General features: G+C 46.0%; 1 protein-coding gene across 2 annotated transcripts in view; it reads left to right on the forward strand.

The window, feature by feature from the left end:
* Window positions 1-17,017: 17,017 nt before the first annotated feature.
* The window catches only part of LOC133341418 (uncharacterized), a 36,191-nt gene continuing 34,665 nt past the window's right edge, over window positions 17,018-18,543 (forward strand). For both annotated transcript variants that reach the window (XR_009755045.1, XM_061550027.1), the window contains exon 1: window positions 17,018-17,098. The gene's annotated coding sequence lies outside the window, so the exon portion shown is untranslated. The remainder of the gene's footprint in view (window positions 17,099-18,543) is intronic.

Genomic DNA, 18,543 nt, shown 5'->3' on the forward strand with positions numbered 1-18,543 from the left:
AAAAATACCCTTAACATAGCGCGCATGTCTTGAAGTGTAGATATGTATATGCTATTACGTGTACAGAAAAGTATAGATGTTTTATATACGCTTAAGTATTTTTTTTTCTATTTATTTTTAATGAGGGATGTTCACGAAATCCCACCCTCTCCCTCCCTTCCCACCGTCACCTTTGTCCAACCAGCGGCATCAAGAGGGTGTGACCACAGTTGGTGAATCGGCAGGTCGCTTGCGGTGGGGGAAAGGGTGGATAGTCCCACCTCTTCCCAAGATGTTCAGCCAATGTTGGCTGAACGTCTTGGAAGAGGTTGTTGAATAGTCAGTGGAAAGTCTCGCCCAGAGGGGCTCCCTCTAGCGGAGGCCCTCCTGACAGCAGTGGCACGAGCGAGGGATTCCAGCACTGCGCTCTTGTCTGTTTCTTTGAGTGTAGATATATTTAATCTTGATTTGAAGCTTTCGTGACTGCAGGAATCCATACTATTTGGTTCTTTCGGTAAAGTCACGGTATAAAATGATTTATTTTAATACAATGATTTATTTTAATTTATTCCTACGTGACTTTACTGAAAGAACCAAAGAGTATGTAGATATATATTCTTGGGTTTTTTCGGTAAAGTCACGTAGATAAAAAATTACAATTAAAATTTATAAAAGTAAAATGATTTTTATTTTATTTTTATTTTACTTTTATTAATTTTAATTTTTTACCTACGTGACATTACTGAAAAAAACTCAAGAATATAAATCCTTGCAGTCACGAAAGCTGTAGATATATATTTTTAGCTGTACACAGCATTGGCTCTAAATCCAATAGTGGTCGCTGACCTAAGGCCAATCGGTTAAATTTGGTTGTGGCCAAATGCTAAATTATTTTGACTTAAAGCTTTCGTGACTGCAGGAATCCATATTCTATGGCTCTCTCGGTAAAGTTACGTAGATAGTTTCGATCGCAACGTCGTAGTTTTTTGTTATTTTCTTTGAACCTATCTACGTGACTTTACCAAAAGACCCATGGAATATGCTAAATTATTTTTCAACAATTATACATCGTATGTAAAATAGAAATTAATTGCAGCCCTTTGTCAGTCCACTGCTGGATGAAGGCCTCCCCCTCACCATATCAGTCGTAGGGATCGTTAGGCCATACTTCACCATGCTGGTCACTGGATGAGAATTACACGTAAATAAATGCTGACAGGCAAGGAAACTTTTGGTTGAATTTAAACGTCAAAGTTTGCTGATAAAATCAATTAGCACATTTGCCCATGAAGTAACAGCTTTATTTTATGTTTTACTTTGTCTCATGGTGGAGGGTTATTTTCTAAACATTCACATTATCCCACACAAAAATGAAAGCCTACATATGAAAAAAAATAAAACGTTATTTAAGAACACTTAACAATTCTGCACGATGCGCCCGTTGCATATTGTGTACAAACCCAATTAAACAATCGCTTCAATGAAATTGCACAGCTCTTTGCGGCGGGGTTGATTTTTAAGCCTGTGTGGCAACTCATGTGTATTGCTTACTTCGTTTGAGCCAGTTCCAAAGCCGCAGATTCTTTAGAGGGAAGTGCCCGCTGCCAATTCTCATTTGGTGGTTGTTTCACAATGTTTGCGTTCTCTTGTTAACCTTTTTACTTTTACCCTTAGAACCTTCGTACTTGTAGCAGAGGCGCTGCGGTTTCTCGTCGAAGCTCTGTGGCTGTCGGCAGCTTTTGCGTGACATGCACAGATTATTTGAAAAAATATATAAATGTCAACATCTCTTTCTCGCCCTCTCTTTCTCGCCCTCTCTCTTTTTGTCGCCTCTTGGCAAATTGACAGGTGACGAGGGAACGCCGCCTGTGGTTTTCTCTTCAATCTCCAAGGGACGAATCGAGCGAAGACACAAGGGGGAGGGTGGGGGCTGAACTGGACTGAGAGGGTTGCTGGAGACTGGGTTTTAGGGGTGGAGTGGGTTGGGGGGGGGGGGGCCCCGGAGATTCTGCCGGTAGAGAAGGAAAATAATAAGGTGGGGGGGGGGATAGTGAAGGGTTGTGGTGGCGGAAGTGGCCGTAAATGGCAGGGTCGATGGACTGGGGAGGACAAACCACAGGCCGTGACGGAGGCGGTTGCGGTAACAGTCGCGTGCAGGTGACAACTCACCTGCCCTCGCCATCCACCTACAGCGACCAGTCGGAACCTGTGAGTAGTCCTCCGTATTTACTGATGACAACGTTTATGTGCAAGGGGTGTTTACCAACCTGTTTTGTATATTAATGACGGTTTGTTTTTTTACGTGTGGTGGGAAGGGCAAAGAAACTGAGCATGTACCAACGATCACAAACATTCTTAGTTCTACGGGTTCTTCCCATGGTTAAACAAAAAAAAACACGATTTAATTGGTATTGGCCAGAGAATAAGAAAAATGGAAAAAAATATCGGTAAATGTCTCAATTGGGATTTACACACAGCAGCATTGCCTCCTACTGCGAAAAACTTGGCAGGAGACTTGAGACTCGGGTGAGGCTTTCCTTGGCAAAACAATTTAATAATGCAAGTTGCACAAATACAGGACATGGATGTTACAAGATCGTTGTGCTGCAAGCATTTCGGTGGCTGGGGCTGATGGAGTTTGTGCACGTGGTAGAGAGACTACATGGATCACTGGAATAGTTGGGATTCATCAGGCTGTTGAAAATTGGCCAATTGCCCGGCAAAAGTTCAAGCGTGCATACCACTGCTGGTGGAAGGGCCTCCATGAGAGGGATCTTTTAGACACCTGTTCTAGAGGGTATTTGGCCTACTCTTCCATGCTGGCCAGACGTCTTGTTAAGAGGTGGGAGTACCGACACCTTCCTCTGGATGCTATGCAGCCTTATTCACATTTTTTTTTTAAAAATCAACACAATATAACATTGTCCCCACCTATCTGCATTCCAGAAACATAATATGCGACGCTCTGCAAATGTGTATGTACACGCCATTCATTCAATGTGACGTCGACAAAAGAATATGGATTTTTTTATGAAATCAATCACACAGCAGTTAGGCAAGATATTTTTTTTTCATCATGTTACGGCATGTCTCGCGTCAGTTCATGGTATGTGTCCTTTAAACCCTAACCTGATGCCTGCAGCGTGAACTTACTGTGCATTATTATGCAAGATGATAAGGTGGCAAAGTGGGTCGGAGCACTGAGCTATGAATCTGGCCAATGATGTGAGTGTGAGGGCTACCAGTTTATAGCAGATGGCACATTCTGGCTGTTCGCAGAAATAAAGAAAAATTCTGGGTCAATGTGGGAACTGAACTGTTTGAGTCTGCGTAATCTGGCCTTGCGACAGGCGCAATAATTGGCGCAGTTACCCTGCCGCCCGCTTGTTTGTTGACTCTGCCGTCTTCAGTGCTAACGGAGTCGTTAGGCCTCGTTGTGTCAGCGTACAGCACGATTGTTTTTTATGAAGCAACCGTGTAATTTTGGCTGATTACGACGTTTCGGCGTTCCCACGTTTCCCTAAGATTGCACTGAGAACGGCCAGCCCAATGATCCGCCGCTTTCCTGGAGCGAGGTGCAGCACACGGTTGGGTGGGGGGGTGTAGCCAGCGGCCTGTCCCTCTCCCTCCCCTCGTCGTAACGAGGGGGACTGGATAGACAAAAACAATAATAATGAGTAAGATACTCTGCGTTCGTGTTCTGTCCTCCTGAAAAGTAGAGCGACTCCACAGTAGATGGGCACCGGAGGTTTGTGAAACAGCAACGCTTTGTTTCAAAGTGTTGATTTTGAACAGCATTCACCTATCGGCAGTCATGTCCAGACGCACCCTAATGACCCCCCCCCCCCCCACGTCACACAGCTCAGTCCCTCAGCACGGGGTGGGGGGGGTAGATGCACGCCAAGGCCACCAGGTTCCCCTGACGACGGATGTGAAAAACTCGCCCACGCTCAAGATTGAGCTAAGGCTCTCGTAAAAAAAATGGGTGAGGAGGGATGGGGCACGGTGGGGTTAGATTATTGCCGTGTAAGTGCGTACATTGTGTGCCCACGTCAGCCGGCTTGAGTGCTTTTAATTTTCCGCAAGAAGCCCTCGATGTTTTTCGGCGGAAAGATGTCTGTTGTTTTTTTATGTTACGTCGTTATTCGAACCATATGCCGCTTTTTTATTTATCGAATCTAGCTTGGCGTTTGTAGCAAAATAAATTGTGTTTGTGCGCCGATTTTACTCCTTCTACGAAATGTGTTGCAATCTGTGCGCTGCTCGAGCCCTATGCAATTAAAGTGATATAACACCCGGCATACCGTTTGCCGGCATTTGCGAGCAATTTTGGGGGATAAGTGAAAAGTCGAGGCAGCCCTGGGTAAAAGCGTGGCTCTGAAGGCTATTGTGTAATCGTGTAAATATGGAAATGTTTCCAATCTTTCAAATGTCCCCATAAAAAAAGTGGCAAAGCATGTTTATATTTTCGTAAAAGATGCCCGCTTATGTGAGAGACTGTCCACAGAATTGGCCGAGAAACCACTCGATAACAACAAAACTCGCCTTGACATTCCACAGCCTTCTTTACACATTGAACACAGGACACTGTCTGTATCTGGGGAACATCTCCAAAACAACAGCCAGATTTGTTTAGGCTTTTTTGTCTTTCACTTCTTTCATGTTCTACTTATCAAATATTTGTTATGACTTATGAAATAAAGCCATGATGCAATGTTTATTATTTACCAGAATCCGTAATTATAGTAACAATGCAAAGCCATTTGTCATTCCACTACTCGAAGAAGGGCGCACCCCATGCTTGTTTGGTAGTAGGGGGTTGTTCGACCATACTTCGCTCTTTTGCATTACTGCTCCCAACCCCCCTTGATTTCAAGCAAGTAAAATAAGCCGGACTGGAGATGATGATGATGATGATGATTCATCAAATCCATACTCAATCCACTGCTGGATAAAGGCCTTCCCCAGCCGTCGCCACCTCTCACGATTCTGCGATGTAACGATCCATTTGACTGATGTAATAATCTTCATTTAATAGAATAATTATTAAAATAATAATCTCTATTTTAAAAAGCCTTTATTGAAATAGCCCAATAAAAAAACGAAACTTGGACATAACGATATAATCTAATTGGAATAATACAGTAAAAAACAATAATAATAGGAATGACTGCTCACAATATAGATAAGGTTGGAAACTAAAGTAAAAGCCAATAATAATGACACGAGCTGTATAGGTAATCCATTCATTTGCCATCAAGGCATTAACCGCAACTGTCTGGTCTCCCCTTGGTATGTTGACCCATATGAAATTGACTGCAGCAGGTAGGATGTATAACTAACTGCTACTGTATTAACTATTTTATTTTACCCGGTAAGGTCCACTGAGCTGTATAACACTTTTTCAGAAGCGACATGATAGCCCACCAAAGTGGTTTGTCACGTGGACATTTATAGCAGCCAAATACTCTAAACACAGGATTCTAATTATGGAGGGAAAACCCGGAGGACCTGGAGGGAAAAATTCATGCAGCCATGCGAATAGGAGAGGACATGCAAACTCCAAATATACAGCAGGCATCAGAGTAGGGATCGAACCCACGACCTCCTGTAAACCAGGCGAGGCAGTTAACATCTTGCCATCGTGGCGGTGCACAAGTATCGGCCCTTCTGGAAGTGTAGCAGCTACTGACAGGGAGGGAGGGAGCCCGCAGCACTAAAGTTGGCCTTCGTGGGTGGCCGCCACCGCCCAGTGCTTTGCCCTCCACAGTCTGTCTGGCTGAATGACGGGGTGTGGGGTAATCTGCGCGTGTGTGTGTAGTGGGGAGCGGTAGTGTAGCGGTTAGCGCGTTGCGCTACGACCCTGGCGACCGGGGTTCGATTCCCGCTCACGGCCAATACCAGTGACGATTATCTGAACCGGTTCTGGGCCTTCCCTAGGTTGTCTCAGCCTCAAATGAGTACCTGGTGTGGTGCGTAAAACATTGCCACAAGGGAGACAAAGGCGGCCGGGCGTGATGCTGGCCACCTACCCCCTCGTGTGCTGTATTGGCTTTCATAGGTGCTCGCTAACAGCACCTGCCCCAACACTCTGTTAAGGCTATACGATGGATCTTTGTCTTTTTGTGTGTGCGCGTGTATGTGGGAAACGGTAGTGTAGCGGTCAGCACGCTGCGCTACGAACCCCAGGGACCTAGGTTCGATTCCCTCTCACAGTCGACAACGACGATGATCTGAACCGTTCCTGGGCCTCCCCTAGTTTAACTCGGACTCAAATGAGAATCTACGTGCGGTGTGTAAACATTGCCGCTGAAGAGAAAAAGGCGGTCGGGCGTGGTTCTGGCCACCCGAACCCTTAGTGTGCCGTGGCCGGCCTTGATAGTTGGGTTCATTACAGGGGATCTTTGTGTGTGTGTGTTTGAGGGTTTGAATGTGGAAGCCGAAGAAGGCGGTGGGCTGCCCCCATCACCGGGAGGGTACCAGGACTCGTGCGAGAGCTGGCTGGCAACGGCGTGGGTCGGCGGACACCACCAGGTGGAGCCAAAACCCTACTTGCCCGCCAAGGTGAGGGCCCCAATCCTCCTGCTGCCGGCTACAGCAGTGCCAATTTAGCCGTTTTCTCTCTACAATCTTAGTTTACAGGCCTCTTAAGTCCAGCCGACGGCAACCTGCGGAGCTGTAGTCAAGTCTCTGTCTGTGAATTTAATTTCGCCATTCTCTTCGTCTATTCGACCAGGAATCTTTGACGTAACAGCCAAGACTCTGGATTTCAGTTTGTTCGTTCTGTTAATCTGGTCGCCTATAGCAGTTAAAGTTTAGTCCACGCTTTGTTATTAAATGTTGGCGTGAGGGGAGTGCGATTACCACCCCCATCATATTAGTGCGAGTCAATTCTGAGAACTCGGTAAATATTTATAAGTAAATACATTGCCAATTACCATGTTTGGCCATCTAGTCACTACAGTCTCTTATAACTATATTCTCTTCATGTGAGCCTTCATTCAGACTCGTTAACTCGTCTCATTGCAGTGGAATCACGCTTCGCTCTTTGGTGGGCAGCAAGTTGTGGCCAACGTCCCACTTCGTGATGTTTGTTGGCTCACAGTCATCTTTGACTGAATTTATAAATATTAAAAAAATGTTGACGAATATTTTTGTCACTAATTCCGCGAACAAAATTAACACTGACCGACACTCTTGGCCTGTCATCGGACACACTGTGTGTGTGTACCTAACCTGGCACTAGCTCCGTGGTGACGTCACCGCCACTTAGTGGCGAACAGCGGTTCTCATGATTCTGCCAGCAATGGATCGTGGCAATTTTTTGATATTTATGTGGGGGAACACATCCCTGTACTTAAATTTTTTGTTCATGACACCATATAAAATATATATAATGGAGGCATGGTATGAAATTCACTCTTGCATTGTTAATATGAATATACTCTGTTATTACCCCCCCCCCCCGCCACCCATTCCCAAACCACCAACGTTAACTCATCTTGGCCATTTGCTGGATGTCATTCTATTGCTCGGTAGGGTTATGACCGAGCCAGCACACGTGGTGAATTCGCGGAAATCACCGGTTCCAGTAGTAATAATAAACCCCATTTTGTAAACCACGGACATGAACTTTAAATTCAACACATTCCCCCCCACCCCATCCCCCCCCCCCCCCCCCTCCCGTTGTCAGATTCTGTGCCAATTTCAACATTTTAGGATACATTTTAACGTACACACATAAGAAAAGAATAACAATCCTAACTTATGGCTCGGACAAATGTCAACGTCCGAATAAGAGTCGTTGTCCGAAATAGGAGTCCTTCGATTTCTGAGTTACGGTGTTGTCCTTTCTCACATTGCAAACGGTGGCACTGACGGCAGGAGTGGAGTGGTGCCTTAAAAGAGTTCGAAAGCTCCATTTGCGACATCGAGGAGGGACTGCAGAGAATCGCGCGAAAGCTGGAGACGAAGGCCACGCATATCGCCGTGGCCATGAAAGATTTGCAGGCAAGGACGACCCGTAATCCGCATCACTGGTAGAAGAATTCACTGGCAGATGCAACGTTAATTGGCATTGGACGTCAGCAAACCCTTTCTGCGTGGATGGTTTGAATGTTGACGTTTATTTATTAAACTGTCCTCGTAAAGAGGCTTTGTTTTTCTGATACTGGATCTCGCTCGGTGGGACCCTGTAACAGAATACATTGATTTTTTTGGAGTTTGCCATGCCCCAAAAGCGATGTTGAGCTGTACATTGTAATTAATTGTACGTATGGGATTCAGAAACTGCAGCTAAGACATTTATTACATTTCAGGGTCGAATAATATAACGCATAAACACTCGCAAAAGATTGCCAACACATCTTGTTTTGATATCAGAGTTGGCCTGGGTGCTTTTAGGGGCTCTGTTTCGCTAGCCTTCAAGCACCAAGGACCCTCAATTTTTCCCTCGGAGCTGATAATGATTCTCAGAACTTTATCAAAGTCCTTCGCAGAGATGGGGTCCCATTTTTCCAGTAGTGATGGACACAGTATGCGCCTAATACACGCCGTACGACATTTTATAGACGGCACTTGTCCCGTCACATTTTCGCAGTGGGTTTAGGGGTATCGCGTTTCTTGACTGACTCGAGTGAAAGCTGAAAGAAAAATCCGTGGCGGAACTCATCTCCCGCACATATCGATGGCAGTAACAAGTATTGTCAGATAATGACAACTGTTGACTAACCTCCACCCCCACACAACACTGCTACCAGTACATTCTGTTGACCCAGTAGTGATGAAGGACTGAGTCCGCGACCCCCTGACTCGGATTGGAACGCGCAAAGTTATGACTTTGCGAGCCATGTACTCTGCCACTGTGTCACCCGATTGGATAACAGTCATAATAATACTCTTCGGTTCTTTCGGTAAAGTCACGGAGGTATAAAATAAAATAAATCACGACGTTTCGGGCGCTTGTGTTGCACCCGAAACGTCGTGGTTTATTTTTCTTTTCTACCTACGTGACTTTACTGAAAGAACCAAAGAGTATGGATTCCTACAGTCACGAAAGCTTCAAATCAAGTCTTAATCATAGTTTAGTTACTTTTAGTATTCCATCATGAAGACGCGACATTTCACAGACGAGTATCATCTGCCAGTAGGCGGCGATGTTGCTACGTGTTCTCCCCCCACCCCCAATCAAGTAAATAAGGATGGAAGGCTAAAGCGGGAGCGAATTAATATGCAAGCGATTCTGAGCCGTTTAAGAGTGGCTCTCAGTGTTTTCTTTGGGATTCTTTACTGCGCTCCTATTTCATCCGGCGATGAAACTTCACGGCCAAAACATCGTTTTCTTTTAGCCTCGTTCTTAAATACTTTTTTTAGATTAACACCACACGGCATACCCTTGGAGATTGCCTTTGGCGTGCGGTGGGCGAATGCATTTCTGCTTGTCGCTGTGAATGTCACCCTAAATGGGGTTGCGGTGGGGTGCACCTGTGGCATCGCTGACTGGTGGCGGCTGCTGCTGCTGCTTTGATAGATTGCCGCAGGACATGATAATTGTCTCTGCACCGGCTTTTCACTGGCATCTGTGTCTTGCATCACAGGCCAGGTTGACGATAATGGCACAGATCCCGGGGAATTGCGAAGTAGAATATATGTAATTTTTACATTCACCATCAACATCATCGGCCGCGATCGATCCACTGCTGGATGAAGGCCTCGCCAAGCCATCATCACCTCTCATGGTTCTGCAATGTAACGATCCATGGAGCACCTGCACGTTGCGCTGGTTGCATTGCTGCATATTCACGGTGGACGTGCCCCAGGACTTGTTTCCACCTTTGGCTGTATCTCTGTCGTTAGCCTCGACCGCCGGCTGTCATCCCTTCCATCGACGTGCCCCGCCTGAGCCCCATTCAAGTTTCTTAACAGTCGCCTTAAAGAGTAAATCATATAATTTCCATATTGCTTAAGCCGTTTTAACAACTTATATATACAAAAAAAAATTTACCTTTTACTTTAAAAAAAATTCACGTTATTTGAATATTCTCCTTTTATTATTATCATCGAGTGACAGAGTAGAGTATGTGACGGCCATCTTCTGCGTGCGAAAAAGCGCGGCGAAGTAGCACTCGGGTGTCTCTTTATGCGGGAGACCTGGAACACGCAAAGCGACGGCGGCTGACGTAGCGCTGCGGTGTGTTCGTGTGTGCATGCCGGGCAGTGGGTGTGGGACGAGCTGGACTGCTGGCACCAGCGCATGGCGCTGCTAGAGGTGGCGATGCAGGACTACGAGGGGCAGCATCCGGAGAGGGCGCCGGGCCTGGGCGAAGCCGCGTTCACCCTGGCGCAGCTGTATAACGTCCTGCGGAGCCAGGCGGAGCGTCGCACGGCCAAGCTGAGGAGGGCAAGTGCGCCGCTCGTGCATCGCCGCGAGGAGTCTGGGAGGAAAGATCTCTGTTTTTGCATAGAATGTTTTGCCTGACACATTGCTGCCACCTCTCTCAGTCCCTGTCCTCTCTTCACCGGTGTCTGAAATGTGAGTTGTTTGCTCGCTGACAGTGCCCGCAGCCGATTCTCCCTATTGAGAAAATGAGCAGCACTTTTTGACCCTGTTATAACCTATTTTTTGTATATTTTGCTATTTTACCCATCGGCTGTGTTCTTTCTTTCCTGGTCGTTCCATGGATTATTGTTAGACTACTACTGTAGCTCATTGCCCACCTCTGCTTTGGTAGTTTTTACATTTTTCACCGAAAAGTTTAACCACTCTTGGTTTAGCCACTTCTGATTTAGCCATCTTGGATTCGAGGGATAGATTGAGAGGAAACCTGGGGGGAGAAAATATGACTGCAGTTTTTCTCTTGCACGTGTTGTACTTGTGTTTGGAATCGTAAAATATTAAGACAAAAATCCCCCGTATAGCCTGAACAGACTTTGGCGGCAAGTGCTGTTAGCAACGACATGAAGGCTGTCATGGCACACGACGAGGTGGGTCGCCATCGTCCTGCCCTCTGCCTTTGGCTCCCCAGTGCCCAATGTTTACACATCGCACCAGACACTCATTCAGATAATCGTCACCGATGTTGGTTGTGAGCGGAATCGAACTCAGGTCGACGGTTTTGGCGTGCAGCACGTCAACCGCTGCACTACAGCAATCCCGCGCACACACACACGCACACATACATATACTCATACATGAGCACATTCACACTCACCCGCACACATGTACATACCGATCAGGAAACCCTCGCATACCACTGATGTGTCATATTCAGGTGTCCCAGCAGGGTGACTGATGTCCATGGGTCCAGTGTTGCCTCCATACAGTAGAGAACTCCCCTTATCCACAAACCTATCACCTGTGACTCCTGTTATATGCATGAGTTGTATGGTCCACAAAAACTCTTGCTATCCTTGCCTCTATTCCGATTGTCCGAGATTATCCACAAAAAGAATTGCACTTAAGTGGAGTCATTTGGAAAATTCATTCATTTATCTGCAATTTTTTGCAGTTCAATGGAGAACATTTGGGGATAGCACTGCAAATAATTGAATACCCAATCTTAGTCCCCTGCGGCTGCCGTAGGTGACCCCGCAAGTGGTCATAACGCACACATGCATGTTGAACTTCTTTTGCACCGTACGTAGCTAATCGGAGGTTAGCACGGTTGTGCGCACACGTGGCGGATTTTGAATGTCAGCCTGGAGCCCTCCACCCCACGTCGACACACGCAGAATGGTGTCGTGCTCTGTTATCGGCCATCCCGCGTCTCCAACGGATCAACCAGTAACCCTCATCTGTGTGAATCGGCAGGCCGAGTCTCTGATGGAGCAGTACGAATCGCGGCGTAGGTTCGTGCTCAAGTGGGTGGAGCGGGCGCAAGCTGTGGACGCTAACGACATCGGCGCGCATCAGGTGAATTAATTTGCGTTCGTATTTCAACCACATCCCACGGGTGTGGAGAATGGATCACTGGAATGCAAGATAAAGACCGATTTAAATAAAACAACTCTAAAATTTACTGTGGTGAAATATAAGCCCGTGTGCTGCCATTGACTAATGGTTAGTTCACTGGTCACCGGTTCATTCGGATCTCTTTGTGCAGCAAGTGAAACAATGATGTATCTACGGGACCCTTATGCCGTTATTAGCTTTTGTTTGCTGAGCTTTTGTTAACACCAGATGATGCTGGATGTTTTCGCTGGAAATAGTGTCGAATAAAGTTGTAAAAGCGTTGCTCGCTTTTCTGGAATACAAAATCAATCGTCGCATTTGCCCATGACGTGACTGTCGGGTGGTGGCAGGTTTCTAGTTGAAAACTTGACACTATACCTGCATGATCTAACCCAAAAGGAACCAATTATGAATCGCAACACGCGTTGTGAAAGCCTACATATGAAATTTATTAATTTAACCAAATCACCCTAAATATACCACATCTCATTGAATCTCCACAGCTAAGCAGGTTTGGGCCTAGTTCGAACTTGGATGCAAGCCTGCCTGAGAATGCCAGATGTTGTTGGAGTGTTATCATCTCGTTCGTATGTATGCATGATTAGTTTTGTTATGGGTTCTCTGGTTTCCTCCCACGTGCCCAAACCACTCATTTGTGGCATTTGACCAAATGTAAAGAATGCTTGTCCCTAATGAAAAAAGAAGATTTATCGAAACTCTGAGACTTTTCAGGGTAATTTAAAGAGTGTTATTATATTCGTGTTCTCGTTCATTTCATGAAGTGATATTTTTTTTTTCCTCCCACTTCCCGAAATGTACAATAAACAACTTCTGCAAAACATGTCTCGATTCCCTTTCAACCGAGTGAGAACCAAGAGAAAGTTTGCATTGAGTCATGTTATTCGGTTAACGATAACGGGCATTTGCGCTAAATATGTAAGCTTTTTCCTCAAATTATACGTTACCTAACTTAATTAAATATATTATCGATGGTTGAGAACAGCTGTGAAATTATCCACCAGTTCTGCTCGGCCCCTGACTGTTGATCTGACCAGAAGTACACATTGAGCGACTGTCGCTCAGTTTCTGATTAAACAGCATTTGTACAATAAATGAAAGACATACTCCTCAAACCTTTAACTCTTCTTTCCCGATATTTCATAAAGACATTTGCAACACCGCTGCAGAAGCTGCCTCCTCGTCCATCTGTTCAAGTGCACGGGAGCTTGTAGAATGCACAGGAAGCGAAACAGTGTTGTTATGAAACTGTTTTTTTTCTTAGAACTGCTTTTTTGTGTTTAGTTTGTCCTTCCCCTGCACCTCTGATTAGCACGGTTCGCTACATACGGTGAAAAATAATTTCCTCTTATATACATACATACGTCATTCAGTTCATGAGAACGAGCATTAGAACACTAATTACAAAATATTTTCCGCAATCTCTACTCTGCTTGGTTGGATAAAATATACGTAAAAAGTAACAACACTGAATAAAAATAATAAAATATGTATTTATACACGAGGAATCAGATGAGTGATAAAGCTCTTTTTCACGGATGTCCACTATTGCGAACTGCCTCCAAATTTCCCCTCCGATCCATCCGTTACGCTAACCGGACACCTCAAACGGATGGGAAGTGGGCAAGGAAACAGTGTTGTTGATGGTGGCGTTGGCGGTGCGGGTCACTCGACTTGCCGGCCTTCTCCTTCTCAGGCCCTGCTGGAGCAGTCGCGCGAGGTGCTGGCCGGCCTGGAGGCAATGGTGGAGTGCGTGGACGTCCTCTCCGAGGCATGCTCCGTGGAGCGCCTAGTGCAGCAGGTCTCCGAGCTGGACCAGCGCACCACGACGCAGCACGGCACGCTGCAGGCTCGTCTGCGTCGCTTGTGCGGGCCCAGCAAGGTGAGCGCCACTGCACACCATCACATCACTGCCATGGTTCACCAATAATAATAATGGAGTTCAATGATAATACATTGGTACATTTGCTATTCGCGCCGTTCTTACAGCGCAGGACTATCGTGAAGGTTTTGTGTTTCACGGATGAAAAAAACCTGCCAGTGGCAGGTGTGGGGGGTGATATTACTGTGTAATTCAAGTTGAGTAACCTGTGGGTAATTTAGTTCAAATTTAATCAAATTTGGAACATGATGCCAGCACACAAATGGGCCTCCTTTTCGAGTGAAATAAGATGGGGCCCATCTTGAAAATCCTCCATGAACGGACTGCGCGTTTTTTTATTTAAATTGTTTTAACTTTAATACACAAGCAGTATTAACCAAGGTGGCCTGTAGAACTTAGCGCAGCGGCGAACGCGCCACCGCCAGGCCCACGGCCAAAACAAAACCCCCTTGATCGACGGGGCATGGGAAATGACCTCGTCCAACCAGTCCGCGGATTGACCAAAAGAGATGTTGATTGAAGCTGCGGATGCGTGGGTAAGGCTCACGTGCCGACCGGGCCCTTCTTTGTGTCGCGCAGGATGAGTTGGCGGCAATGGAAACGGAATTCCAGCTGCTGGAGTCGCAGCTCTCCTCCCCAGCACTGAACGCCTTGTGGACAAGCTCCACAGCTCGCCCTCCGAAGGGTACAGCCGCCCGCGTTCTGTTTGTTCAATTTCCTAGTTTTGTGGGGGTTTTTTATTCGAAACAATTGATCACCGTGCTTGCTTCAGTTCAAACGGTAGGCGAAGTCACGCTTTGAGCAGGAGACACTTCTCAGTAATGATTATTATCTTTAGTGTGGTTGTTTTTTTGCCCTGACATTATTGCCTGGGTCTTACCCGGTAAGATAAAAAAAAGTGTTTAGTTCAGTTCTTGGCGAGATTGTCAATGTATTTTGAACACCTACAAGCAAGCAGTTGCTTCGCATTCTGGGATTTCGGGTGTGGCCAGACAAGCACACGAACTCTAAAACGGAGCAACCCTTTATTCGCAGTCAGGTGACGGCTCACTTCTGTACATTTCTCCTCTTTTACAATCAATGCTGTATATAGGTGTGTGTGTATATATATATATATTTCGTTAAGTTTTAAACGTACTGCATCTCAACCTTGGTTTGATAGCAAATCGGGTCAAGCTTGCCTAAGACGATAACTAACGTTATAACCAACGTTATCGTCTTAGTCGTTTTCAAGGTCCTGTAACTTCAACCAAAAGTATTTGTTGCGCAATACTGACTTGTGGTGACCTCAAACTTGCATTTCATAAGTGTGCTATAATTCGTGGCTCCAATTGCGCACCTGGTGTGTGAAAAACGTGTCTTGAGCATCCTTCCGTGCCAACGTAACAACGTGCTTAATGACGAATGTGTCGAGAGATGTTTGGTAACAACGTGCCGTGCTGAGTGAATGCAGGTGGGATGCATTGCACCCTAATGAACCCGCCAGGGCTGGATCTGTACAAGCTAGCCTTGGCCACATGTTTCCCCCCCAAATATTTAGAGTCTTTGGGATCGCAGCCATTCACAGTTGCACAACGATGTGCATGTAAATTATATTCCACCCCCCAGTTTATATTTTTTGCCCGTAAAAATAACAAACCAGTTCGAAGGGTTACCCCACGTTTATTTATCTTGTTCATTATTGTTTGCACAGTCTTCTGTAAATTTTGCCCAACGAGAACAAAGCACGATTATTCACCCAATGAACTACGTTCGTGTATTCCCATCTCTGTAATAGATTAACTCTGCCGATGCCCCCCCCCCACACTCATGCCCGTCTCTCTTTCCTCCACCTATCCCCACCACCCCACTCTCCAGCGGCTCTTGGACAAGCTCAGCACTTTGGCAGAACAAGTGGCTCAGCTCTCGAGGGCTGGCACATGTTCCGTTCTCCGAGAAGCGATCGTACATCTGCAAGATGTGAACGAGCAGCAATGTGCTGCACTGCAGGTGTGTTGATAAAACCGAGAGGGAAATAAAAAATGCAAGCTGGCAACCCCCAGGTCATTATAACAGAATCTAACATTAAAAATAATAGTTATTTTCCTAATTTTATCCCGATGTGCTCTTCAAAATGTCATGAGAAGAGAATCAATTAAAGTATCTCGCAGAGCAGTGCAACCTCGTGTTAGAGAATGGGTCCACAGAATCGGGTGTCACAGAGCTACCTCTGAGATACCCTCAAGGTGACCTCTGGTCCTACAAGTAGAGGGCAGCACTTCCGCACCCACTCTGCATATGAGAGCAATGCTCGTAACATTGCAGTAAAACCTATATTTTATTCCTCCAGAGCTGGAATTTTTGCTAAATATGCAGAAGAAAATTTGTATATGTTTCGTGCGGTCATTGCTGACTGTACACTACGCTTGTCGAAGCCTCGATTTGGAAAGCAATTCGATCGCGGTAGGAAATGTGTGCCTTAAATAAAACGCCAGCGCGCAAATCGACGCATACATTCGGCACGCTAGTGTATACCCAAGCTTGCTTGTTCTAACACACACATGCGCATCGCCCTAACACGCAGTGCAATATTATACTTGACTTTCATTAAGTAAATTGTTAAGTGCTTCAATTGTAATGTTGCCCCACAAAACTATCCAGATATGGTCACTGGTTGTTGGTAAGCGGGGGTGGTAAGTTTTGCCGCGATTGGTTTTAGGGAGTTTTGTTTTTAAGAATAGAACAAGTTTCCATAATCAAATGGACGGACAAACGGACATAATATTTTCCAGGCATCGCAGTAGATAGCCTTTTAATAGCTTCTTTCAAAACTATGGCTTAACCAAGCAAGTGCTAAAACTAAAAATAAAGATATACATTTAATCGCGTGAACTTATCCGTGCATGCCAACGATAATGCTTTGTAACGAATTAAAGGTTGGCAAGCAGAGTGGGGGAGAGATGGTTTTGCGTAACAAAAATAATAAAAAGTAATGTTGAAATAATAATAGATTATTTACAGGCTTATCTTAGTTTCCATAAGTGTGTACGGTACATTTTATCCCCTGGCTGTCCCATTTCCACCCTCCCCACCACCGCAAGAAAAATGTACCCCCCCTTGAGGCCAGCGTCTTTTCGTTTTAATGTTTTCAGGCTGCGCTGGCCAAGGCTGAGTGGCGTGCAGGTGAAACGTGTCGGCTTCAGACGCTCGCCGCCCAAGCCGAGGAGGAGTTGTGGATCCTTGGTGCTTCCAAACACGGCGACGCTCCGCGCGTAGGCGTACGCAAACTGGTAAAGCCGTGGTTCACCGTTGCTCAACCTGTTTTAGCATTTGGCCAAAAAAGTTAACCGTGACAGGGACACGCACGCAATGGCCTACTTCTTTAGAATGATGTCGGGGGTTATCTTTGAGGCCCACTGTGGTGAAGCAGACGGCACACAATGGTCGACCATCGTCCGAATCGGGACCAGGCTTTGCCGATGCGGCCACCCGATGCACGAATGGAGCATCAAAGATTCGGCGGCCTGCGAGTGCGGCCACGAATCCCAAATCATGGACCGCATCGTAAACACTCTGCTGCTGTCTTCAGTCCTTTGAAGGAGGAATGGACAGACAATTGAGTGGATAACAAATGTAAAATTATATCTTTTAATCTGCTACTATTAATCCATACGAAAGAAGAAGACCGCTGTTCACCATTACTCGTGTGCACTAATAATTTTTTTAGCGGTGCCCCAGCCATTGCTGCCACCCAAAGGAACCCACCTGTCCCTTCACACTGCTCTCCTCACTTCCTGCGCAGAATTCCTCTTCCGGCTGAGCCCCCTCAAACCCACCTGCCATGCGCGGTTTCCGCCAGCCCAGAGTTCTCGTTAAGATCTGGTAGCATCCACCACTGTTTGCGATGAGACCGGCCTTCTAAGTTTTTGCCAGGCCGCACTTCCCAACCTTCTGTCTAGACCTCTCAGCCTGCAGCTAAAATTGGCTGCGTCACTGGAATATTCATTGTCGCGTTGTTTTAGCTGACGGACGGGCTTAATTTAAATTTCCCGAGTTAGCGCTACGATGCGCGGCTGCCGATTTGCAAACTTGCATGGACACATAAAATATAAATAGTTCTGTCGTTATTTGGGGTGGAAGTGGGGGGGGGGGGTTATTTATGTACAAACAGCACGCTTTATTTTTTTGCGTAGGCACGGCAGGAATGTGGCAGCCGTTAAGAAACCGGAGGCTGTTAAAAAAAATTAAAGTGGGGGAAAAAAATCGCTGAAAGAAACGCACCCGTTACTCCCCCTCCCACCATCCCACCCCTTGCCCCCCTTCCCGCTAACAGCCATGCACTTTCCACAACCGCTGTGGTGTTTGCAGTAAAGGGCCTCGAGTGATTGTCGCAGACGCCTTGGCGTTTTTGACCATTAACGATTTGCTTGTTTGGCGAGACGGCCGACGGTAAAATAAATAGAGTCATATTCTGTTGTTAATGTGATGTTAATGTGAGCCCACTGCCTATCAAAAAAAAATTCGTTCATGAAGTCATCCACATATACAGACACAAACACAATTTCAACCGAGAGGATGGGTACAAACTCGGCGATCATTGGAAAGACATCATCAACCAGTTTAAGTCATCACTGGCTGTGATGTTCCCATCCTGCCACCTTCCGATGTTGTTTTTTTTTTTCCCCCGTGGCTTCGGCTCTCCCATTTCACATTAACAGGTTGCATTTGTCGTGCC

The sequence above is a fragment of the Lethenteron reissneri genome, chromosome 11, assembly GCF_015708825.2.
Source record: "Lethenteron reissneri isolate LAM-NWPU_2019-01 chromosome 11, ASM1570882v1, whole genome shotgun sequence".
NCBI lineage: Eukaryota > Metazoa > Chordata > Hyperoartia > Petromyzontiformes > Petromyzontidae > Lethenteron > Lethenteron reissneri.